Source organism: Bos javanicus, chromosome 7 (genome assembly GCF_032452875.1).
Source record: "Bos javanicus breed banteng chromosome 7, ARS-OSU_banteng_1.0, whole genome shotgun sequence".
Lineage (NCBI taxonomy): Eukaryota > Metazoa > Chordata > Mammalia > Artiodactyla > Bovidae > Bos > Bos javanicus.
The window spans coordinates 92,583,534-92,608,469 of NC_083874.1; the positions used below are offsets into that span (position 1 = coordinate 92,583,534).

Sequence of the window (24,936 nt, forward strand, 5' to 3'; positions counted from 1 at the left end):
GACGACAAAGCCCTCCTGTATAGAGCAGGGAACTATATTCAGTATCCTGTGGAAAACCATAATCAAAAAGAATACGAAAAAGAATGTGTATATACGTATAACTGAGTCACTGAGTTGTACAGCAGTAATTAACACAATATTGTAATTCAACTGTAAAATTCAAATTACAATTTTATTGTAATTCAATAAAAAATAAAGAATAACATAGTATTAAAACAAAGTGGAGATCCCTCAAAAAATTAATAATAGAACTACCATATGACCCAGCTGTTCCTCTTCTGGGTATTTATCCAAAGAACATGAAAACACTAGTTCTAAAATAGGTGTGTACCCTTATGCTCATTACAGCTTATTTATAATAGCGAAGATATGGAAGAAATTGAAGTGCCCAATGGTACATGAATGAATGAAAAAGATGTGATGCATGTTTATGTGTAATGAAAAATTAATCAGTCATAAAAAAGAGTGAAATCTAGCCCTTTGCAATAACATGGGTGGTCCTTGACAAATGTATTATGCTAACTGAAATAAGTCAGATGGAGAAAGACAAATATCACACTACTTCACTCATGTGCAATCGGAAAAAAAAAAAATAAAATAAAAACAAGCTAATAAATACAGAAATCAGATTAGCGTTTATGAGAGAGGAAGTGAGTGGGAAGAGGTGGGTGAAATGGATGAAAGGGGCAACTAGACTTATGGTGGTGATCACTTTGTAGTGTATACAAATGTCACATTATAATGCCATACTTGTATAATAAAAAATAATAAAATATCATTTTGGCTGAGCTCAAATTATAATTCTAAGAATCTTCTCAAAAGGTAAAGAACAGCAACAGAAAACTAAGCATATTTTCTTTTTCTTTTATGTCCTAATAATATAAAATCACACAAATTCATTATATTAAGAAAATACAATATGTTAAATTATTGGCAAAAGACAGTATCAATTATTATCCCCCTGAAGACAGGGACTATGCCTTTATCTACTTCACATGCTTAAGCAAAAGAACTCAATAAACGTTAACTATACTTCAAGCTAGTGGAGGTGACAGAATTCCAGTTGAGCTATTCCAAATCCTGAAAGATGATGCTGTGAAAGTGCTGCACTCAATATGCCAGCAAATTTGGAAAACTCAGCAGTGGCCACAGGACTGGAAAAGGTCAGTTTTCATTCCAATCCCAAAGAACGGCAATGCCAAAGAATGCTCAAACTACCGCACAATTGCACTCATCTCACACACTAGTAAAGTAATGCTCAAAATTCTCCAAACCAGGCTGCAGCAATATGTGAACCGTGAACTTCCTGATGTTCAAGCTAGTTTTAGAAAAGGAAGAGGAACCAGAGATCAAATTTCCAACATCTGCTGGATCATGGAAAAAGCAAGAGAGTTCCAGAAAAACATCTATTTCTGCTTTACTGACTATGCCAAAGCCTTTGACTGTGTGGATCACAATTAACTATGGAAAATTCTGAAAGAAATGGGAATACCAGACCACCTGACCTGCCTCTTGAGAAATTTGTATGCAGGTCAGGAAGCAAGTCCAGTTAGAACTGGACATGGAACAACAGACTGGTTCCAAATAGGAAAAGGAGTACGTCAAGGCTGTATATTGTCACCCTGTTTATTTAACTTATATGCAGAGTACATCATGAGAAACGCTGGACTGGAAGAAACACAAGCTGGAATCAAGATTGCCGGGAGAAATATCAATAACCTCAGATATGCAGATGACACCGCCCTTATGGCAGAAAGTGAAGAGGAACTAAAAAGCCTCTTGATGAAAGTGAAAGTGGAGGGTGAAAAAGTTGGCTTAAAGCTCAACATTCAGAAAACGAAGATCATGGCATCCGGTCCCACCACTTCATGGGAAACAGATGGGGAAACAGTGGAAACAGTGTCAGACTTTATTTTTCTGGGCTCCAAAATCACTGCAGATGGTGACTGCAGCCATGAAATTAAAAGATGCTTACTCCTTGGAAGGAAAGCTATGACCAACCTAGATAGCATATTCAAAAGCAGAGACATTACTTTGCCAACAAAGTTCGTCTAGTCAAGGCTATGGTTTTTCCTGTGGTCATGTATGGATGTGAGACTTGGACTGTGAAGAAGGCTGAGCGCCGAAGAATTGATGCTTTTGAACTGTGGTTTTGGAGAAGACTCTTGAGAGTCCCTTGGACTGCAAGGAGATCCAACCAGTCCATTCTGAAGGAGATCAGCCCTGGGATTTCTTTGGAAGGAATGATGCTAAAGCTGAAACTCCAGTACTTTGGCCACCTCATGCGAAGAGTTGACTCATTGGCAAAGACTCTGATGCTGGGAGGGTTTGGGGGCAGGAGGAGAAGGGGACGACAGAGGATGAGATGGCTGGATGGCATCACTGACTCGATGGACGTGAGTCTCAGTGAACTCCGGGAGTTGGTGATGGACAGGGAGGCCTGGTGTGCTGCAATTCATGGGGTCACAAAGAGTCGGACACGACTGAGCGACTGATCTGATCTGATCTGATCTGATACTTCAAGAACAATAAGCACAACCGTAACATAACTCTTCTAAGAATCAAGTAATAGGAAAATTCTAAAGAGCTGGGAATTCAAAACAAGCCGTGAACAAAATTTTACAACGTGCAAATTCTAATATTAGTAGAAGAAAATTCTACCCCCTGTAACCCACAGACAAATTCCAAGGTCACAGATGGAAAGTGTATATTGGCTGTGTCAGAAGCTATACAGTCAATGCTGGTTTTATAATAATCTTAACTTGGCCTAAAGCAAAGTCTTTCTCCTTCTGATTTACTTCACTTAGTATGATACTCGCTACCAGATTGCTGCAAATATTATTTCATTCTTTTTTGTGGTTAATACCACATGATATCATGTATATGTGGAAGCTAAAATAAGATACAATGAACTTATTTACAAAACAGAAACAGACCCACAGACATATAAAACAAATTTATGGTTACCAAAGGGAAAAGGGGTTGGGGAGGAATAAATTAGGAGCTTGTATTTTTGCCTGGGAATCCCATGGACAGAGGAGCCTGGTGGCCTCAGTCCACGGGGTTGCAAACAGTCGGACCCGCCTGAGTGACTTCACTTTTGGGATTAGCAGATATAAACCACTAAATATACAACAAACATGATACTACTATATAGCACAGGGAACTATATTCAATATCCTGTTATAACCCATAATGGGAAAGTATATATATATATCTTTCTTTTCTGGACACCAGAAACTAACACGACATTGTAAATCAACTATACTTCAATTTTTAAAAATCTTAATAAATAAAGTGAAATCATTAAGAACAGAGGAGAATTGATGCAGACATCGAAGGACCTAAATATAATCCTCAACCCAGGAATTGAACCGGGGTCTCCTGCATTGCAGACAGACACTTTACCGTCTAAGCCACTAGGGAAGCCCAATAAATAAAGTGAAGTCATTAAGAACAGAGGAGAATCAGTGCAGACATCGAAGGACCTAAATATAATCCTGGTAGTCCATATGGCCAAAATAAAATTATCTTTTTACCATATTTGGTTGATGTTTTTGCAAACAGCACATCACCTGTCTACTATTATAAGTCAGGTGGTAACTGTGGACTACACACAGACTATATATCCTTCTGTCTACGGGGATCTTTCTGATATTAGCATTGTTGGCTTGATGGTTAAAAGTCTGTATACTCACCACCACCAACCAGATTTATCCTGTGGTCAGGAAGAAAATGGGTTAGTCAGGAGGTAGTTTCCTTAACCTACACCTTTTCTCTTGAGTTTCACCTACCTGCTAAAGCAATATGGGGGATTTAACCAGTATAGAGAATTCTTTATACTACAGACTACAGATGTTCACCAGAACTTTCAATTAGATAAGAACTGCCTTTTGAAATACACACACATATACACAGGGGTTTCCCTGGTGGCTCAGATGGTATAGAATCAGCCTGCAATGCAGGAGACCTGGGTTCAATCCCTGGGTTGGGAAGATCCCTTGGAGAAGGGAATGTCAACCCACTCTAGTATTCTTGCTTGGAGAATCCCATGGACAGAGGAGCCTGGCAGTCTACAGTCCATGGGGTCGCAAAGGGTCAGATATGACTGAGCAACTAACACTTCATATACACATACCACAGCTCTCTCTCTAGATAGAAATGCTACAGAAATTAAAGAAATCGTATTCAGTGAGTATAATCACATGAAGCAATGGCTAAATAAGAGGCACTAAATGCTGGTGTCTGATCGCATTGGGTCTTTCCTACTCAACCTAACATACTATGGGAAATTTACTACAAGCTGCTGAACATAAGCTAATTCATCTAAAATACTCAGAGAAAAATGTGTTACCTGGCTTATTGTTAAAATACAACCACCTTGAGAATATTTATAGCATTGACAAAGCTACTATTAGTAGTTTCATTGGCCCTAAAAAGAATTAACTACCATTACAAGTTTCCAAGTATGTATTTACAGAAGGAAGCAAACAATTTATTAAGCCAACTTTTTGGTCTTGAAGCAACAGATTTGGGGAAAGATAGTTTTACAATAGGACACAGAACTCACTTCTAGTTACACTGCTATTTTTTCACAGGAGAGGCATGGCACTGTCTGTGTGAATATTATGACTCAAGCTTACTCATCTTAACTAAGAATGAATTAAATTTGTTAGAGTAAAAACCTGAAAGAGAACAAAGATGCATGTAATTCAAAGTTGCCATTTTTAGAATGGGGTTTTGCTCCATAGAGATTTTAAAAACATGTTTCTACATTATTCTATTTGCACTACTTTCACTTTAGTGCTCTGGTAAGTTGGCTGCTAAATAGAAACAAGAAATGAACTCATTTTCCAAAAGAAAGTCATTTGTGATTTGACCATAGCATAAGCAACATAAAGAAGGAAGAAGTAATTTGTTAAGGTCCTGACTGCCAAAACATATTGAAAAGTAGATACAAGTACATGCAAAGAGACACTTGTGTTTGTGCCCCGCCCTATTTTCCTGGTGCAGTTACCCCCTGACAAAAATCAGATAATTAACGATAGGGTAAGGAGCCTATTGAAAGTCTCATTATATCCAAACTGTCATTCTTTCCAGGGAAGTCCAGAAAATATAGAAGGGAATCACAGGCACTGCAGGGCACACATTCTTTCATTCTATAAGTAGCTTTCAGGGTGATATGGCTTCAATGTTTTTCCCCACAGAAAAGATAGTCTAAGAGGAAAAAAAAAAACTTTCCTGCATGCACAATCAAAATCATGCAAGCCTGTGGATCGTCTTTAATCACAGGCTAGAGCAGCAGTCAGCCAGCCTGTACCCAAAGAAGACAGACAATGTGAACCGAAGAAAGGAGTTTGAATGGAAGTGAAAAGAACTGAGTTTTATTCCCAGCTCTGTGATTTACCTGCATGGTCTCAGGCAAGTTACTTAACCTCTCTGGACCTCTATCTCTTGTTCATTATGTTTTATTTTGTATCACAGGGAAAACAAGAGGAAATCAAAAAACTTTTTAAAAATTATGCCTAGGAAAATATTAGAGATCACACAGACCCATTTCCAACTTCACAGATGAGGACAGTAAAGCAGAGAAGTATACCCAGCCATAGGCAATTAGATGAGAAGGGTTCTAATAGGCGTTGCAGCTTCAATTTTTAAAATTTACTTAAAATGACAAGTAACTTATGTCAAATTTTTAGGCCACGTGAAAAAAGTAAATAAAAGGCAAAAAAGGTTGAAAATTATCAAATTTAGGATGATAATTCTCTCTTCAAGAAGCCATAAGGGAATAGAATCAGGAAGAGCATCAGTTGTTCTGGTAGCATTTTATTTCTCAAAATGAGTTCAGAGTACAAGAATGCTTGTTTCTCTTTGTATGTCATTTTTTGTCTAGAATGTTTTCTAGTAATTTTTTAAGTAACTACCAAAACATCTTTAACCAAAATCTGAGTGAAATAAATGAAATTTCTCTGGAAACTATTTTAAACATTCTTCTGTTGAGTTTAAAAGGTAAATATCACTATGCCCCCTAATATAAGAATACAAGAGTAAAATAGGCTATATTTCCAGCCTAGTAAAATATTAAAAATACACAAATGGCACAAAACATAAAAGGAACTGTATTACTAGTAGATTGATTAACCCATTTAAGAATAGTGAGTGAAATACCCAATAATTTGTATACGCCTAAGAGAAACAGATTCAAGAGTCTCACCTAAGGGGCTACTGTTTAATCATCAGGATTCTTTATTTGTTGTTAATGAGACAAACAGGAACTGAAATGGCTTACCAAAAGTAAGCTAAGGCCTTTCTAAACCTCAACATGGAACCTACCTGTAAAAACTAAGTGCTTCTGAAATCCCTGAAATTTTCCAACAAGAAAGTGTAGGTCATTCAGCAAAATATATTTACTGTACACTACTATAATAGCTATTTAGTTGTTATCATTATGATGCAGATATATAATGGAAACAGATGTTCCTTTTTCCTTTCAGCAAAGCACAGGAAAAGCATAAACTTGCTGATACTGCATGGACTACTACCATAGCACAACAGAGGAAAAAAAGACATTAGCACATGACAATATTAGTTTTTACTACACAACTAATTGCATAAAAAGTACAACTTGAGATCATTAAATCAATATAATTTTCAGCACTACAGAAGGGAAACAAATAGATTTGTATAACCAGCCTATTTCACATCTGCAGTTGGGAAAATACTTCTGAGAGACTAAGTATATGCAAAATGCTACCACTGCTTTCAGAACACAAGGAAAAGTGTGGTTCTGTTTTCTTTGCTAATGTAACATGAATTAAAATGCTGCCTCTACAGAGAACATTTTTTAAACAGTACCAGTATAAACTGGAAGAACCTTTCCAAAAACAATTTGGCAGTTCATATCAAGACTTTTAAAAAATAGCCTATACTCTCAATCCAAGTAGTTTCTTTGCTAATGATATATTGTAACGAAATTAACCAGAGGGATGATAGTTTTATTTTAAATGCTATTCTTCATAACTTTATTTATAATCATGGAAAAGTAGAAATGTAACTAATAGTAGACCAATGGTTACTTAAATCATATATGTGAAAAAATAAAGTGATATAAATGACTTTAATGATAATTTTAATTATATAAGAAAATTTTCATTGTATAACACCAACAGAAGAAAAGCAGGACAGTTTATGTCTATAGCTACAGTATATATATAAAATGTTTGGGGGGAAAACTCTTAGAAAAACATACAAAATGTCATTTCTAACTTTTTCAAATTCTCTGAGCAGATACTACCTTTTTAATCAGAAAATGATAAATTTTTCTTTAAACAGTTAAACAATTCTGTTTCTATGCTCTAATACTCTCTGTCCTTGTCCAAAGTTTCTAAAAATTCTTTGGGTCAAATATTCTTACAAATGTTTATACGTAAATCAACTTAAAGTTATGCTGACATATTGTTCCATCCCAAAATCTAGCATAGAAAGAAAAGTATTTGTCAGTCACATAGACATTCCATTTTTTCCTGAGTTAAATTTTTTTTTTTCCTCACAAATTAAGGAAAAGTTTTATGGAACAAACATTACAAACGCTTACTTAAGAGCTATTAAAATGATGTATTTTAAGTCACAAAATTAAGGAAATTTTTCAATTAAAAATAATTCTAAAGCATATTAAGTAGCCTATTAACTGCTCTCCCAAAATGCAAATCAAAAGTTTGCCATAAGCTTTTGTAGGATTCCTAATTTCAGGATTCTACTTTTACAAGAAAGAGCTGATTTGTCTTAGGCTATTACTGTCTATTACTTCTAGAAGTCTTGAGGAAAGGTGGGAAGCAGCAAATTCTGGCAATCTGCCTAAAGAGAAATCAATGAAACAAATTAATCCTTCGCAGGCTGCAATGACACAGTAATCCATCATTCAGAGCTGCTTTTATATACCAAATCAGAGAGCAGAGCAGAGAGCCCTGGGGGACATCACAGACAACAACTTACACCAACACTGGGAAAATACTGAGGAATCAGTTTATTTAAAGAGGATAGATTTCAGTTGATTGCCTATTTCATCAAATAAAGATTTTTTTTTTTCCTTCACAGTGTGGTGAACCCAAGGCCTGATGACTGTATCTTCAGAATTCAGTACCATATATGCTGGCTGACATCAATAAGGGATGGGTGTTTTAAAATAATTAGCATCATTAATCAGTATGAACAAATATTACTTTTTCCATCAAATTTCTAGGTATTAAACACATTCTGTTTGCAGTAGGGACTAACGGTAAATTCACCTATTAATCTATAACTTAACTGACCAATTCCTGGTAAACCACATTTGAGGTATAAGATATATACAACTTCCTAAGTATTGTGTTAAGTCTAAAGACATGAAAACTTTAATTTCATTTCTTATGGTATAAAGTCCAACAAGCCAACCAGGTTATAAATAAATAACTTGCTTTATCATGATAAATAGCTCTCTGGCTTATACTAGAAAATGAAAGATAAATATGGTTTATTTTTAAAAATAAACTTATAATCAATGTACAGCAATACATTTACACTGTGTATTTGTTTATATATACACAAAAACATATGTATCTAAATTTATTTATGCCTATGGAGAAATTTATGCACCTGAGTGTGTCATCCTAGAGCAATGTATTCTGAGTGAAGTATATTCCCTAGATGAAAACGAATGACAAGAATTATAAAGTCACAGTGTATTACTATTGTTAAATGCATGCATCTTTTTCACAGCTAAATGAGAGAAGTTAATGAAAGAAAAGAATTTTCAAGAAATAAAACAGAAACAAACCTGTCACAATGGTCCCTGAAATGTTAAAACCCAGAATATCTAATCATGAATCAGAAAAAAAAAGTTAAATAAATGCTAACTAGTCGATTTCTGAGTGGCATCTTCGATTCTGAGGTCCATGGCCATATGACTGCAATTCCTGGACCTGCTGATGCATTTTTAATTCAATGCATGGATCTAGTATTTATTGATTTAATAAGGTTAGAGGTATTACATTGTTGCTGCTACTGATGAACTGTCAGCAATTTAATCTAGTGAAATCTAACAGAGGAATATATATTTTAGGCACGAGTGTGGGTGGGGGAAGGGAGAGATGGAGGAGGGAGGCAATAGCTATGTAAATGTCATCCCTTCAATACCCATGATGGTGACAAGACCAAAGCCCCTTCTCTCTCACACTGATTTGGGCTCCAGATATTTACTGACGATGTTGGCCACCAGCTAGCTGAGGTCACAATGAAGAGACTGCAACAAAGCCTTGCAGGTAAACCTTCAATATTAGGGAAAGCAAGGACTTATCTCCCATACCCATCTCTGGCCTCTCCTCGAAGGTTTTTAGGTGCCTGCAGGCACACACAGGCACTCACCCCCAGTGACCTGCGCCTTTACCTCCTCACCTCAGGGTTTAAAGGAACCCTTCAGCAGTTTCCTTTTGGCCCCCAACATTGTCCAGGGCATCATTAGCATGCAGGCAGACAGAAAAGAAAGGAGACAATTCACTTTCTCAAAAGCAATTCTGCCAAAAATACAACCAAAAGAGAGAGGCTTTACAGGGTATGTCAAAAGATAGAGATACTATAGGCTCCAGAATCAGAGAGGAGGAGAAAAAGCCACCAAAGTTGCTGAAACAGACACTTGGGGAATATTAAAAAGCTTTCTGCGCTGCTCCGCTACCCTGCTTGTGGGCTTCTTTCCCCAACCTGGACACCTGGGAAGCGTGTTGTGCTCCAGCTTTTCCCCGACTTTGGAGAAATGGATAATCTAAGGAGCAGTGCTGCTTCTGGGGTCAGTAAAACTATGCTAATTGGTGAACCTAATTGCTTCAAGCAGTCCTGCCTCCAAACAGGGAGAGCGCAGTTGATGGAGTCGGTCTGTTCCTAATAAAATGAAGAAGCACTGAATTAAACTCCCAAGGCAGGCACTATAAAAGTTTCCACAGTGTAACCAATGACTTCACCTACGCTGTTACCCCTAAGACGACATCTTTGAAAGAAAGCAGACCCCGTCAGGCTCCATATTCATAAACGGCCTGAGTTTTAGGCCAGTGAATCTGGATTGATTTAAAAAGGCTTTTTCATCCTTCCAATCAAATGAAGTCATTGTTAATTAGATGCTTTCTGTTAACAATGTCACTCTTCTCCGCATTACCTGCTCACACTTGCAGCGCCTCTAGTGCAACATCTGGACTTTTCCTACCCCCCTCCGCCCCCCCATCCGTCCAGAAAGTTCGGCCCCAGGGTGGTGGTGTTTCCGTTTCTCCATTCCTGTCTGAAGGAAGATCCTATTCCGTGTACCAGAGGCGAGATACACAGCAACTCTGTAGACTGAGACATGATAAAACAATCTCTGGGAACACTCCCCAGATACGGGGCTTCCAAAAAAATCATTTTTAATTAACCCCGCAGAAGTTTCTCTGTGCTGTTTCCCGCCTTGTAGATGGATGTTTTCCACGCTGCCGAAGGCCACAACGTAAACTCCCAGTGACTGTCCAACTTCTTAAAATCAAGCTCCCCCTTACACTAGAAAGTGGGGTTTGAGGTCTCCCCGCCTTGCCCCCCAGGACCTTGCTCCCTATCCTCTTGTCTCTACACCCAACACCTAAAGAGGACCTGCGGGCCGAGACGGGCAACCCGTGGGGCAGCCCAGGGCGCTCCGGGCCCAAGAAAGGAGAGAAGCGAGAAGCGCAGGGAGTTAGCCTCGCACAAGGCGTCTCGCTCGACGGTAGGTCTCCCTCAGAACCTTACAAGGCTGGGCGGAGGCCGGCTCCCTCCCTCCGGGTCCATTTCGGAGAGGCTGGCGGCGCGGAACCGAGGGGAGACCCGCCAGAGCCCGACCGAGGGCGCGTGCCCGGGGTTCGGGGACGTGCGCCACCCCCCGGTCGGGCCTGGCTTCCTTCCTGAACCTTCCACGCCGCGCGGGCCCGGGGCCTCGGTCGCTCCGGCCCGCCCACGAGGTGTGGGGGGCCTTTGGCGCCCGCGAAGGCGCGGCTCCAGTGCTCGGAGGAGGGCCCGACGCGGCCCATCCCGGCACGGCCCGGGCCCCTCGGCCGCTCGGAGTGCCCCCGGCTCGCGTCGAGCGCCCGGCCGCCCCACCCCGCGAGCGGGCCTTTGTGCCCGGATGTGGGCCTCGCCTCCAGGAAGGCCTTCCCCTCACCCCACCCCACCGCCCACCCCGGGCCCGGCTCCGACCCGAGAGCACGGGCCTCGAGGGAAGGAACCCGAGGGGGGCCCTGAAGGGAAGATGGGTGCGCAGAGCGCAGAATTCGTTCTCCGGGGACGCCCCTGTGGGGCTGAAGAAAGTGAGGCGACAGGGGCAGCGAGGGCCCTAGACGGCCGTGGGGACGACGCGGGCTTCCGGCAGGGGCCTCCCTCCCCTGAGGCGGCGCCGGGCGTCGGCAGCGCCAAGGGCCACGCTAGATGGCGGACGAAGGGACCGCCGCCATCACTTTAGAACCCCGGCGGGCCCCCGACGGCCTCTCGGGGACCCGCCGCCAGGTCACACACTTCACCCCGGTGCAAGGAGGTCCTGAGCGGGAGTCGCCTACCTACCAGGACACAGACCTCGATCTGGGACTCTCAGTCCCTGAGGCACGCACTTGGGGGCCAGACGGCCTTGGGGGCGTCCGACGGCCTTGGAGACCGCGGCCTGGCAGTCCTCCTCGCCTGGGGCTGCGGAGGGGTGGCGGTCGGGGCGGCGGGGGGGGGCTCGACGGTTAGGCCACCGTGAGTCCCGAATTCCTAGACATCACAGACGGCAGAATCACAGCAGACGAGGTTAGACAGTGACAGTGGAAAGACAGAAGCACCCCCCGCCCCTGCCCCGACACAGGCACACTTCTGCGAACGAGGACACCTCACTGCCCTTCTTCAAATCTTTTACCTCAGAGCTTTGCCCTGTGACAACGCCCGCCCTCTCCGCGAGACGGTTCAGGGAAAGGAACTTTCCCCGGGACTCTTTACTCCTGTTACGTTGCTCTGGGAGGAAGTCCGACAAATAATAGCAGCAGCTGAAACACCTGCGATCTCTCAATACCATAAATATATATATATATATATATATATATATATATATATACACATATATATATATGGACGGTGATTGGAGTCATTTCTCCTTCCGCTTCCAGAGGGAGCTCAAACCTGAAGCCTCAAGGTTACCCCTAAGTGTGAAACAGGATGCTTGCCAAACCGGCTGGGAACACCGCCGCCCCGCACCAGAAGGGGGGTTCCCCTTTGCCAACAGAAGAGACGACCCGATGGTTCTCCTTCTCGTGTGTTTGTGTGTGAGCCTAAATTGGGGGCTTGTGCAGTGTAACACCCTCCTCTGACCCTCTGGAGAGTAAACTAGAACCGAGCGAAGGGGGATGGGGTGAAGGGGAAAGGAAAGTGCCCTGGAGAGAGTGGCTGGCAGAAGTCTGAGTGGGTGGTTGCGCAAGGGCGGCGGGACCCAGGTGCGCTCGGGTGAATCCCAGAACCGCCGGCCACCGGGCTCTGGGCAGACCCCGCAGAATCCGGCCACGTGCTGGGGCTGCTGTACTCTGACTCTGACTTTCGGCGATCTACACACACACACACACACACACACACACACACACACACACACACACACACACACACACACACACACACACCCCCGACGCGTGCATCTCTCTCTCTCCTGGTCCTGAGGTTCCTCCGAGGTTGTCCAGGCCTAGGAACCCCGCGGGTGTCCGCGTGGCACCGCCACTTGGCCATTTCGCTCTCAGCTGGATGCAGGGGTAGCTGCAGCCGGGGAAGGAGGACAGACGAAGGCGCCCGTCTCGGTGGGCACCCAGCCCCGCGCAGGGTAAGGGCTGATCGAGGGGCCGCGCCCGGGGAGAGGCGGCGTCCTCCATGGCCCAGGGCTCTCCTCCTCGCCATTAGGTCGGGTCACCTGTCATCCCGAGCTTGCCGGGTGCTCGCCACGCTCCGCTCTTCGCGGACACGCGACAGCACCCTGCCAGCTGAAGCTGCGCGCCCTGCCGGTTTCCGGGTGCCCCAGCCCAGAGAGCTAGGGCTCACCCCTCACCGCGAGCCTCTAGACACAAACAGCACTGGCGTCGCTCTTCCTGCCTCCAGACCCGGGTCTTATCCTCCCAGCGGGCAATGACTCGCCGGTGTTTGGGGGGTGGTTGTTGTTTCTTTTAAAAGTATATTAAAGGCTCATTGGCATCTCCCCGTCCAGTCATTATGCCTTCATCCCCCGTCAATTAACCACACCTCAGAGGGCTGCTATTAAGAGCTAAATTGAGCTGCAAAAGTAGGTATCCCGTTTCGGGCAGATGTTGTCATCTCCCGCGGAGAAAAGCGGCGGGCGGGCCGGACCAGCAGTTTCCGCAGCCGCCGGAGCTGCGCAGGACCAGGCTAAGGACTCTGGTTTCCGGGGGCTGGAAGGGAGGTTCCCACCCGACAGTGCGCTGGCGCTCCAGGAGCCGCGGGGAACGGGGAGGGCCCTAGCCCTCGGACCTCAACTGCTGAGCCGTCAAGGGGAAGTGTCTCCTGAGTTACGCCAGGAAAAACGCCAAGAGCTAGCCGTGCGTCTTTACGCAGAAAAGTAGAGTGCAGAGTGCGAGCGAAGCCCCAGCTCCCCGGCCGGAGACCCGGAACGGGGACAGCGGAGTTGTGGCAAGAGGGCAAAGTAGTGACTTTGGCTGGCAGCCCTCCACCGGTACACCTCACTTCCTTTTCCCGCCACTCCAGCCTCCTTCCTCCCTGGTGTCGGGCCCCCAGGACCCCTTGTGGAGGAAGACGCGGTGCTATGGAGATAGTAGAACTGGAGCTAGGGAATCCTGGACGGAAACGTGGCGTTTAGGACAAAGGAGGTGCACTAGAGACCGCCCGCCGTGATGTGCCTTTCCACTCTTCCTCACCCTAGTCATTCCTGGGGACTTGGAACACGGCTGTCCTGCCGCACGCGGCTGGGAGACCTTGGAGGGCGGAGGAAAGGGGGTGGGGAGCAAGTGGACGTGGCCCTCGCTGCAGTTACAGGGCCTTCCTCCCGATAGTGGACACAATAAATTTAGCCAAGGCTAGAGGAGATTAATTTCCCAGCATAATCCAATTAAAAGATTTCTAAAGTAATCTTTTGCGAAAATGAAAAAAAAAAAAAAGTCCGTGGCTAAAGAGGGGACTGCTTTTGATGACAGTGATTTATCGCCTCGGCACAGCGGGCCCTGGCCGCTCGCTCTCCTGCACGCGATTTGACCAGGGCCTCCCGTCGGTGCCTCCAATCCAAACCTTAGCCTTTCTGAAAGATAGCCATCCATCACGCCGACCTGGGCAGGAGAAACAAGTGCAAGGGACTGGGGTTGCTTACAAGCACCATAGACTTTTTAAAGTGCTATTAGATTTATGGTCTCTTTTTCGACGCCCATCCAGAGTAATTAGCACATATGTTCTAAATAGATGATAGTTTTGTGAGCAATAAAGCAATTACCCATCGTTGGAGCTGACAGTTCCTCCAACTAAACTCCAACCAGCAGCTAATTGGAAAAGTCATTTCAGCTCCATTGTCTGCAATTAGTCCTGCTAAACTACTACACCCCAACTAGCTGGTTTGAGGTTAATTTATTCAGTGTTGTATTTGCATGGACGAACCCTGCAAGGTTCGTACGAAGGGACTTGCCTTGTGCCCCCACCAGACTTCGCACTGGGACTAGAAGAGCAGGTGGGAGTGAGCCCGGTGTTTGGGGAGTCAGGATGGTTCCCAGGGGAGGAAGCGCCTGGCCGGGCCTCAGCTTCAAGGTCAGTGTCCAGCGCACTAAGCGCTGCCGCCGACAGAGAAAGCCATTGTTTCTTCTGCTGGCCAGTAACTGAAAGAAACTGCTCAGTTCTCAGTTTGTGCTACCAAAAGCTGAGTGCTAAAAAAAAAAAAAAAATCAGCATAGAGGAGGTGACTGCGTTCTGCTGGCACACCTTTCCTGCTGCACATGAAGCTGTGACCCTGGGCCACCTAACTGTCCCTAAAGGATAAAAGTAGACTCAGACTCCAAAACAGCAAAACCCCGAGCCCTCTTCCAGGTCGGGGGAGAGGGATCTTTCAATTCTTTCAATTCTCAGAGCGGTTGGTGAAAGAAAAGACTAGAAAGGTCAGGCAGACTAGAAAGCCCTGCTTCTGCCTTCAGCCTCTCTGAGTGCAAAGTCCCCTTGAAGCTGGTGGGTTTACATGAATTCCTTTCTTTGCTTTTTCTTTTTCTTTTCCTTTCTCTTTTTCGTACTTTCCTTACCTTTTTTCTTTTTCCTTTCTAAAGTTAAGCCCAACAGGTCCAAGATTTGTGCACAGTGAGTGGAAAAAATGTGTTAAACGTCGGTTTGACGCCCCACCGGAGCTTCCAAATATCCAGCGGCTGGGATTCTTCTACTTAATTTAATCTTTATTGGACAGGGCAGCTCCTACGCTCCTATTCACCAGGAAACCCCAGGAAACGATCCGTTGGGGTTCAGAACTGAGGGCGGGAGGAAGAAGAGTTAAAGAGGGATTAATCCTCTCCCACCCAACCTCGAACTTTGGAACTGCGATCTCCGCTAGGCTGGGGTGTTAGGGGAGGGGGCCCAAGGTCCCAGCTGTGACAGCCAAGGGTCTCTGCAGTCTGGAGCAGGGGGCGGGGAGGCTGCCAGGCTAGATGGGAACTTGTAGCCCTGGTAACCGAGTATCCCCTTAAAGGAATTTACATTCTGAGAGCAATGCGAATTTTACTTAGAAGAATATGGGATTGGGAGGTGAGGGCCAGAACAGTTTCTTAGGAAGTAAAGCCCAGTGCCTTCAGCCCTAGAAATCAAATGTCCTTTTCTTGATAGCCATTCATACCTAACAACCTGAGACTGTTTCTCCTTTATGAAGGACATGTAACAATGGCTAAGAAGACAATTCAAATAGTATTGTAGTCAACATGTGAGACTTACTATAACAGTTCTCATTTCAGAACAAATTATAATCAGTTATTCAGCTTGAAAGATTTGGAAATATCTATAGCAAAAAAAAAAAAAAAGGCAAACTTTTAAACTGCCTAATGTCAGGCTCTTGTTTTCCAGTTATTTTTGTTTTAGCCAATTTAATTCCAATAAAAACCAAAAAAAAAAAAAATTACTGGGGAGAAATCGAAAGTAATGGTCTCATCTTACCCCATCACTTCCCACCTGTCATACACTCTGTACCCTCTAAAGAGAAATTCTCCTGTCAATGTGGCTTCCAGTTGAAAGTGGAAAGGAAATAAGATGTCTTCACTAAAAGACTGCTCATCGTGTTCTCAATTACTTGCTTTTTTATTCAGGACTTAAATATGACATCCTAGAGAGTGGGGTGGGGGGAGCTGAAAAAAGAATCAGCCTGGACTTGGTAGAGAATCCTAATGTGTGTATGCATACTTATGTGTAAGGGCAAAAAAAAAAAAAAAAAAAACCCACCCAAACCCGGAATGTATGGGACACATTTATGTATACATCCTTACACCCCCAAGAATCTCTAAGCACATGTGTACAGAGATGTAGTCCTGTGCAAGCTCAGCTAGCTGTCCACACACATGTATTCACTCCTGGAGTAAAGGCATTTTCATTGCTCCCCATAGTTTCTTTCCATTAAGCGCGATTAGATGATGTCTATTCAAAGTTGCTGATCCAGAGAGAAAATAAGAGTAGATAAAAGGAGATTTCAAGTGACCTCCTCGTCCCTTTCACACCAACCTGAGCCCTAGAATAGCCAAGGATCAACCAACACAAAAGCCCTGTCCTTTCTCTTTTCAGCTTCAGAAGATTTCACGCAAATGGTTAACAATAAAACATAGAACTATCACCAAGTTTGTTAGATCACACATTGGGAATACTTTATTAACTCCTCCCACAGATGGGCTAGGTTTATTATCCACCTCTGAAGTGGGTAAATAAAATACACACAGCAAAACAGGGCATAATTATTTACTGCTCCATGTGGTTTGTATCAGTGGTGTACTATGCTCGTTGCTTTTTCATTTGAACTTTACCTAAAGCCCCTCTCCCCCACTAATGGAGGACACTGTAATAAACATATCTTTCCACTGACAGTTTAGAGAGAAATATTAGGTTTTTTACATCAAACTTCTGATGGGTAAAACAGGATTGCAGCATGACCATAGTTACCGACAGATCTGCTGGCTCTGTGAGCCAATATTTTTCCACTACTTTGGTTTACTTTATAGGCAGTGAAGAAAGTGGCATTGAAGATTTAAACATATTCCAGCAGCTTTTAATCAGTGAATGTCCAACTCAGATCTACTTCTGATGGGCTAATCCTGGAGTAAAAGAAATAGGTGCTCTGACAGGTAACTATTAAGAGAAGGTATTACAGAGTGTAGTTAATTGTGTTGCCAATGTACTCTAAGAAGTTTCAAACTTATTTCAAACTTGAACTTTTCTTCCAAATCCAAGTCATTTTCCCTAGGAAGAAGAGCCACACAGTTATTCTTCACTCAAGCCGGACATTTAAAATAAAGAAATACATTTCCTAACACTGTCTCCAGTTCTTAATTTTTGCATAAATGCATTCACATAGCTAAGGCTTGATTTTTACAAAAAGTAAATATTTGTCCCTGGCTTCACTGGTGCTGGGCGTGCTAGAAACTGTTGTCACTTTTCCTCCTACAAAAGGCTTGATTTGCATCCAAAGGTCAACACTTGCTCTCCTGCCATTTTCCTGAGGCTACTCCTGGGCCCTTTAACTGGGGGCCCAAGCAAAAAAACGGGAAGTGTTTCCCTTATGTCTCTTTTCCAAAACACAGGCTTTAACTGGCCAGTTTGTGATAGAAAACTAAACTGCTTTTAAAGGAAAATCACTTTTGTCTGGGCATTTCAGCCCAAAGGTGACCAAGAAGTAGTACCCGGACATACCAGCGTGCTAGTGAGTGCAGAAGCCTGCTGGATCCCTGGTTCAACTACAGAGGCAGGCTGAGAGCAGGCAGTCCATCAGAAGTCTGACTCCCAACTTGGCCTTTCCACCCTTGTTTTCACATTGACAAAGGCAGACCTTTTTACAGCTGGGCAGCCACAATACAGACTGAGTTCAGTCTTGCAAGAGGGGGGTGGTTTCTGACATAGGCAAGGCTTTTGTTTGTTTGTTTGTTTGGGATTTTGTTTTTAAAACAATCACAAAGCATTAGGCAGGCATTACTATGCCTCTCTTCATCCTTTTCTTCAAAAGACCTATGCAAGATCATTTTAAATACATCTTTTTCAACTTCATTTTTCACAGCCTTAATCTCATACCAAGGGAGACTAATTGATTCGGCACCTTTAAAATCAGCTCTTTGGGAAAGGTCTGCAGTAAGATCAGAAGAACTGACCTTCCTCCCAACAATTGCAGGCATGTTCGTTCATTTCTCCAGATGGGCCTGATAAAATGGGGTCATTGCTGTTCTATGGTTTCTCAAAACAGAAGAGTACCATTTGTAACGATTTAGGGGATAGGGAACACATACAGGAGAGAATTTTCTACACATACCTGGTCATTTGTAGGGGCTCTTGAACTAGATTGAGAAAACGTTTTTACAAGGCCACCTTTTTTTTTCAGTATGATTTACCAAAACAAAACAAAACAAAACAAACGATCCATTGAGTTTGGGAAAGCAAAATACCAATATCAAAGAGGTCACAGGATTAGTGAAGAATGATTCCAGCCTTAGTGGAAAGAAAGATAGTGGGGAGGGGGGTTGTTCATCAACTAGAAAGTCTTCGTGGCCCCTCTGGGGCCTGGAATGCAAGTCATGCTGTATGTGAAGCCACTGCGTCTTTCCTTCTCCCACCAGGTCACAACTGTTTATTGGCTATCACACTAAAAGAGAGCAAGTGTTGTGTGGAAGGTGTTTAAAAAGTGAATAAGGCTGAGCTCTGATGCTGCCAATCCACAAGAGGCATTAATAAGCCTGATTTCTCTCCCCAAACGGAGAGTACCTTCTCATGTCCCTTGGGGAGACACACGGAGACTCTGTGCATTGAACTAGACCATGAGGACTAGGAGGACAGAGGATGGCTTTAGAAGGGAGACCTGGGAGAGGGCTGACTATATACGGCCACGACGCTGGCAGTCTCAAGGAGGGTGCTGAGACAAGGGCCACAGTGGATCTGGATCCAGGAGCCAAGTCCACACGCTAAGACTCAAGTTAGAGGTCCCCCCCACCAAACAAGGCCTTGGTGGAGAACGGAGGGAGAGAGACCTGGGAAAGAGGTTGAGTGGAAGAAAGACGCAAATTCCAAATGTTTTTCTGCCCTTGCAGCTGAGCATGCCTGAAAATCCCGTGGGTGTATTTTTCACACTTTGAGGACCTACCTGCTCCCGCAAAATATGATCACTTTCTCTTAAGTGCCCTCCCCAACAACAACAGATACCATTATCTCCTGGTTGAGTGTGGGGCGCATCCAGCCTCAGGACCAGAGTGCCAAATTGAACTAGGAACAAACTACAGCCTCGCAGAGACAAAGCCTAAGCTCCCCTAGAAGCTGAGCTGGGGGTGGGGTGTTCAACCCGAGTGGAGGCGCTCTGCGGGCGCGCAAAGGCGATAGGAGAACGACAGAGTCCAGAAGAGAAACTGAGCCTAGAGTGCCGCTTAGGCTGGAGTCCAAGAGGGGGAAAAGTCTCGGACTTCTAGAGTCCAAGAAGGGGAAAGCGCCTCTTCTCGAAAAGATTCGGTTTCTTCTTGCCCCCTCTCACGACAAGTTGGCGCATATGCCCTGCAGGAGCGGGATCTGTCCCCCTGCTTTGAAAACCCGAGGGTTTCCACGGCTCAGAGCACCATCTCCAACAGCCGCCCGACCCCCTTTCCGTAACTGAGGCCGGGGGGTGGGGGGGCGCACCCCTCCCTCCCTTCCTTCCGGAGAAGCAGGAGGCTTCGCCTGAAGCCGCTCGAGGTCTCCACTTCTTTCCCAGCCCCCCGGGGGCACGCCTGATCCCCCTGGGCCTCTTCCAAGTTTGGAAGCTCAGGGTAGGGGGGACGGCAGGAAGAAGCCCCTTAGAGAGGGTGAGTGGGCCCCCACGGCTCTCGGGGAGTCGCCGCTCGTCCTCCGGCCCCGCCTTAGCCCCTAGCCCGCCCGGCCAAGGGAAGGCCAAGGCAGCTCCGCGGGCTCCTTCCCGCGCCCACCCAGCCCTCGGGCGCGGCCCCCGGCGTCGGCTCCCCCCGCCCCTCGCGCCCGCCCCGCGCGCCCTCTGACGCAAACGCGCGCCCCTGCCTGCGCGGAGGAGAGCTCGCTGGTCGGTTTTAATTGCGGCTCTTCCTTTCATGCACTCGGGCTCAGTCCTCACCCCTGGGGGAAGTGACCCCTCCCCGCCCCCGCCCCCGGACTGGCCCAGTCCCCTGGTTGCTGAGCTGGCTGCAGATCTCGGGCTCTCTCGCCACAGCCGCCGCGGGTTCTCCGCTGGGGAGAGCGGCTTACGGGTCCCTTTTAATCCGCTGACGCTCTCACCCACATCAAACAGGCAGCCATCGATCGCATTACATTAGGGGGATCCCGTTGCAAACGGCGTCCGCAGGTGGGCGCGGGAGCCGAGTTCACCCAGGCCTGGGTGCAGCCGGGCAAGGCGCGGGCTACGCGCCGACTCCACCGCGGCTCCGGCTTGGCACCCGCCAAGAGGAGATGGGGGGGTGTTGAGGGGCGGCGGCGCGGATTGCCCAACCTGTGGACCCTCCGCCCGCCCCCCCTCCAGGCTGGAGGCTCCGCAGCCTGTTCCCGCTGGTGGGGGAGGAGGGTGGCGAATGGGGATGGGGAGGCCATCAGTTTTGAATCTGGACCGAGGCTCGGTGGGGCGCAATCCTCAGCTCCAGGGCGGCGCCGCGGGCCGCGATCCCTGTTTTCCACTCCGCCGCGGGACAGAGGCCGGGGGGAGGGCGGCTCCGGAGCAGACCCCCCTGCGGAAAGTTCTTCTCGACCCTCCCTGGCTGGCTAGACCGAGGGCATCCCCCCGCCCCCTGGCCTGCGGAACCCGTGCGAGTAATCGCTGCCTCCCGGCCTGTCCGCGTTGCAACAACCACCCCGAGTTCAAAAGAAACGATAATCATCGCGTTACTTGCCTGGTGGGGCAGAGATGGGCCGGCTCTGGCTTCTGTAGCCCAAGACTTCCGGTCCAGGGTCCGAGGGCGGCCAGGCCCGAGAGCCGGGCGTCCTGGCGGGGGGAGCCTCCGGTTCCCTGGCGCTTGCTTCGCGCTGCCTCTTGCACTCGCTCCGTCTCTCTCCAAGTTCTCTTTTCCTTCTCCCGGTCTCCCTCTCTCTCTGCCTGCTTCCTCTGCCCTCGACTGCCTGCCTTTGTACTCTAGGAACATTTAGAATTCATTTGAGAAAACTCATTCTTTTGCTTCCTTCTTTCCTTCTTTTTTTCTCATTCCTTCCTTTTTTTTTTTTTTTTTTGTTGTTGTTCTTTTAATCGTGTTCTCCTCCTTTCACCTTTTAACTGACCAGGAGACTTCGGCGCGATTATTTGGGGAGACGAGAAAGGGCAAGGAGCCCACGCCGGCCCCCGTCGCCTCCCCTGCAGCGTACAATGGAGCGGCTGCTTGCAGAGTGCATGGACTGTGTCCCTTCATTATTCGAACTGGAGGGGCTGCGGGGCGGCGGGGCGGGGGGCAAGACACGGAAAAGCCTTTATTCTGCTCTTTCGCGTCGTCGCTCGTCACTAGGCGGTCGCCGGGTTCCTGACTCTCAGTAGGACTGGAGAGAGACCGGGAAGCGCAAAACGCACCCCGAAGGCGCAGCGCTTCCCCCAAACCCCCTCCCTGATGACATTTAAAGGGAGAACGAGTATTAAAACACACAAACCCTACCTCCGGCAATAACAGCGTGGCCTTTTTTTTACTCCCACCTTCACCTGAGGGCGTGTGGAGGCTCGGGGGTGCTGGAGCTGAGACAAACTTTGATGCTGTCCGGAGTCGAGGGGCGGCGGGCAGGCGCGCAGCTCCGCACCCCCAGGCGGCTGCGGGCGGCGGCTTTGTCACTCGGCGCCGCTGCGCGCCCGCCTGAGCCTGCCTAGGGGAGCGATCGTAGAACGAGGAGGTGGTGGGGTGGGGGGGGAAGATGCGAGTGTGCGATTGGAGAATATGTAACTAATAGAAGTATCATTTTCCCTCAGTACGATCTTTCAAGGAAGAAGGAGGAGGGAAAAAAAAATCCATTGAAAGAATTTTCAAAGTGCTGTGTCTTGGTTTGCAGAAAAGGCACAGGGCTGCTTGTCGGGAGGAGGAGGCTGGGAGGAGGAGGGGACCCGACCGCGCGTCTCCGGGACGCGGCTCCCGTCCGCTAGGTGGCAGCCGGAGCCAGCGATTCCTGCAGGCCTCGCGGCGGGACCCGCTCCTCCCGCCCGGGCCTCCTCCGGCGACCAATCGCCTTTGGGAACCGGGGGTCTCTCCCGTCTCTTTCCCTCTCTCTGTCTGTCTCTCTCTCTGCCCCCTCCCTACTCCCCCCCGCCTCTGCCCCCCTCCGTCCTTTCTTCCCTCTCTTCCCCCCCCCCCATCCTCCTCCCCACCTCCCATCCCCATCCGCATCTCTTCTCTCTCACCCCTTTCCCCCTTTTCCTGGGACTCGGACGCGGCCCGCACTGACCGGGCCCCCACCCCGCAGCAATAGAAGAACTTACTACTCTTTTATTAACAATTATTGGAGCGTTCTTTGGAGGTTAGATCAGCCTGAGGATATCAAAAAGGGGAAGGGAAAAAAGGAGGAAAAATCGGGGGGGGGGGGAGTTTATTTTAAAAATCACCTTTGGGATGAAGAGGAACCATTGATTCGGACTGATTTGGGGGGCAATTTCTGCGAATTCCAGGAGTGCGTTTTGTCATAATTGAACCTTTCATTTTAAAACCAAAATATACGTTGGACCGAGGGGGGGGGGGTGCGGAAAACAGCAAGTCCCTACTTTGTTTCTTAAAGGAATATAAAATGAGCAGAATCTACTCTAGGGCTGTGCTTGTATGTGAAAAAACAAAACAATACAAACCCAGAATATTTTTCAGGACTCGTTAGAACGGTAAGAGTTTTAATTCCCATTTAAAATTTTCCTAACATTTCCAGTGATCGTGTTCATGCTCATAAAAGCTAAATTTAAAAACTTTTCAGAAGAAAACAAAATAATGCCTGATTCTCTTTTTTACCCATTGGAAGGCATTCTTCCCCTCGCCGTCCCTTCCCCCTCTGGTGTTGGTGTATGTGTGCGTGTGTATGTGTGTGTGTGTGACCATAGACGACCCATACTAATCAGGTCTCAGAGTAAATAGCAGCGCAGGGCGATCTCAATGTAAATTGCGCTTGTCAGAAGCACACAACCCGCCCCCCCCCCACTTTCTTTCCTCCTCCCCTCGCCATCCCCGTCAGTAGGTAGCTGAGAGGGAGGGGAAAGAAAAAAAAAGAAAGAAAGAAAAAGAGGAGGGGGGAGGGGCTCTCCAACCAATGGCGTGCGGGAGGCTTGGCTAACCTTAGCCTCCCATTTTCTCTCCCCCCGATTCAGGGCTCTGACCAGTCAGTCGCCTTTGATTATCAGTTGCCAGCAGCCCTTCTCTTGGCTCCTTGACACGAGCTCCATATAAGGCAGCGATCTCCATAGAAACGTGTCAGTTTCAATAGTAGTGTCAAAGTTCACTATATACAGACATTCGCACAGATCCCCCTTTCGGAAACACTGCTCTGCGAGTCCTCCCGTTTAAACGCATTCAATTTTGGGGTCTCTCTCTCTCTTCTCTCTCTCTTTCTCTCTCCTCTCTCCCCTTTCTCTTTTCTTACATATTCTATTAGTTGTTTCCCCGTATTCTTCTTTCTCTCCTTTTTCTCCCTCCTCCTTGTCTCTTTTACTCCATTCCTGCAGAAGAGTGAGGGCTAAACTTAAAAAAAAAAGAGAGAGAGAGAGAGAGGAGGAGGAGGCACCCCCTTCGTATTCTTCTTATCGTTATTTTATACATATATGATTTTTTTTTGGAGGGAGGGTGTTGGTTCCCGGCTGAAGAGCACTTATTTAAAATACTAAAAAAAGAACATTTTTGGGCGATCTCCAGGGTTTTTTTAACTAGCTCTGTGTGTTATAGCAGAAGAAGCAGAAGAAGGAGCAAGAAAGAGGAAAAGAAGAGGATTATTTATTCGACCTACTTTGGATGTCTCTCTTGCTTTTTTTTTTTTTTTTTTGCGCAATTCTTTTTCTTCTGATTTTGATTTTTTCTGTTCCGCTGTGAATTCGTCGCCGGCGTGAATTATTTCGTGTTTTTCTCCCCCTCCGTCACCTCCCGAAAGAAGAAGGCAGCGAGAGCCCGGCGCCACCGGTACAACAAAAAGAGCAAAGTGTGTGATCCTCCTCGCTGGCTGCCTCCCGCTCTCCAGCGCTGCCTTCCTGAATGGCTGGCTGCGTCCGGCCCTGGACCTGGCCGCCCGACACCAGCGCGCCCTGATCGCCGCCGGCCGCCTCGCCTCGCGCCCGGCTCGGGCTCACCGCGCTCCCCTCAATCCCGAGCCCAGCGAGGGCTCCCGCCGGGACAGCGGCGGCGGCGGCGGCGGCGGCGGCGGCGGCGGCGCGGGCAGCCCCAATCCCCGGCTCGCGCTCCGACTGCGGCCCCGGCTCCAGCTCGGACTCCGGCCCGGGCCCCGGCTCCTCCAGCGGCGCTCGCCGCTGCAGCTGAGACAGAGGCTCCAGAGGCGCCTGCGGCCGCGACCTCCTCCTTCGCCGCCGCCGCCGCCGCCGCCCTCGCCGGCTTCCTCTATGTCTGCTCTGCAGGCGCGCAGCGCGTAGCCCGAGCGGCCGGCCGGCCGGCGGGCGGGCGGGCGTCCGGCGCGGGTGAGCGAGTGTGTGTGCGAGTGTGTGTGCGTGTGTGTGTGTGTGCGCGCGGGGGTGCGGGCAAGGCGGAGGGTGAGTGTGTGCGCGCGCCGTGGCCCATGCCCGCCGCCCCCGGCGCTGCGCCC

The 24,936-nt window shown here is 47.2% G+C and overlaps 1 long non-coding RNA gene across 4 annotated transcripts in view; it reads right to left on the bottom strand.

Annotated features, from left to right (window-relative positions):
• LOC133251671 (uncharacterized) overlaps positions 1 to 22,463 on the bottom strand; it is a 159,693-nt gene extending 137,230 nt beyond the window's left edge. Inside the window, exon 1 of one of the 4 annotated variants that reach the window (XR_009737726.1) lies at positions 21,825 to 22,463. This is a non-coding gene — a long non-coding RNA (uncharacterized LOC133251671). The remainder of the gene's footprint in view (positions 1 to 21,824) is intronic. The other 3 variants (XR_009737727.1, XR_009737728.1, XR_009737725.1) reach the window with 3 other exon arrangements.
• Positions 22,464 to 24,936: the final 2,473 nt, after the last annotated feature.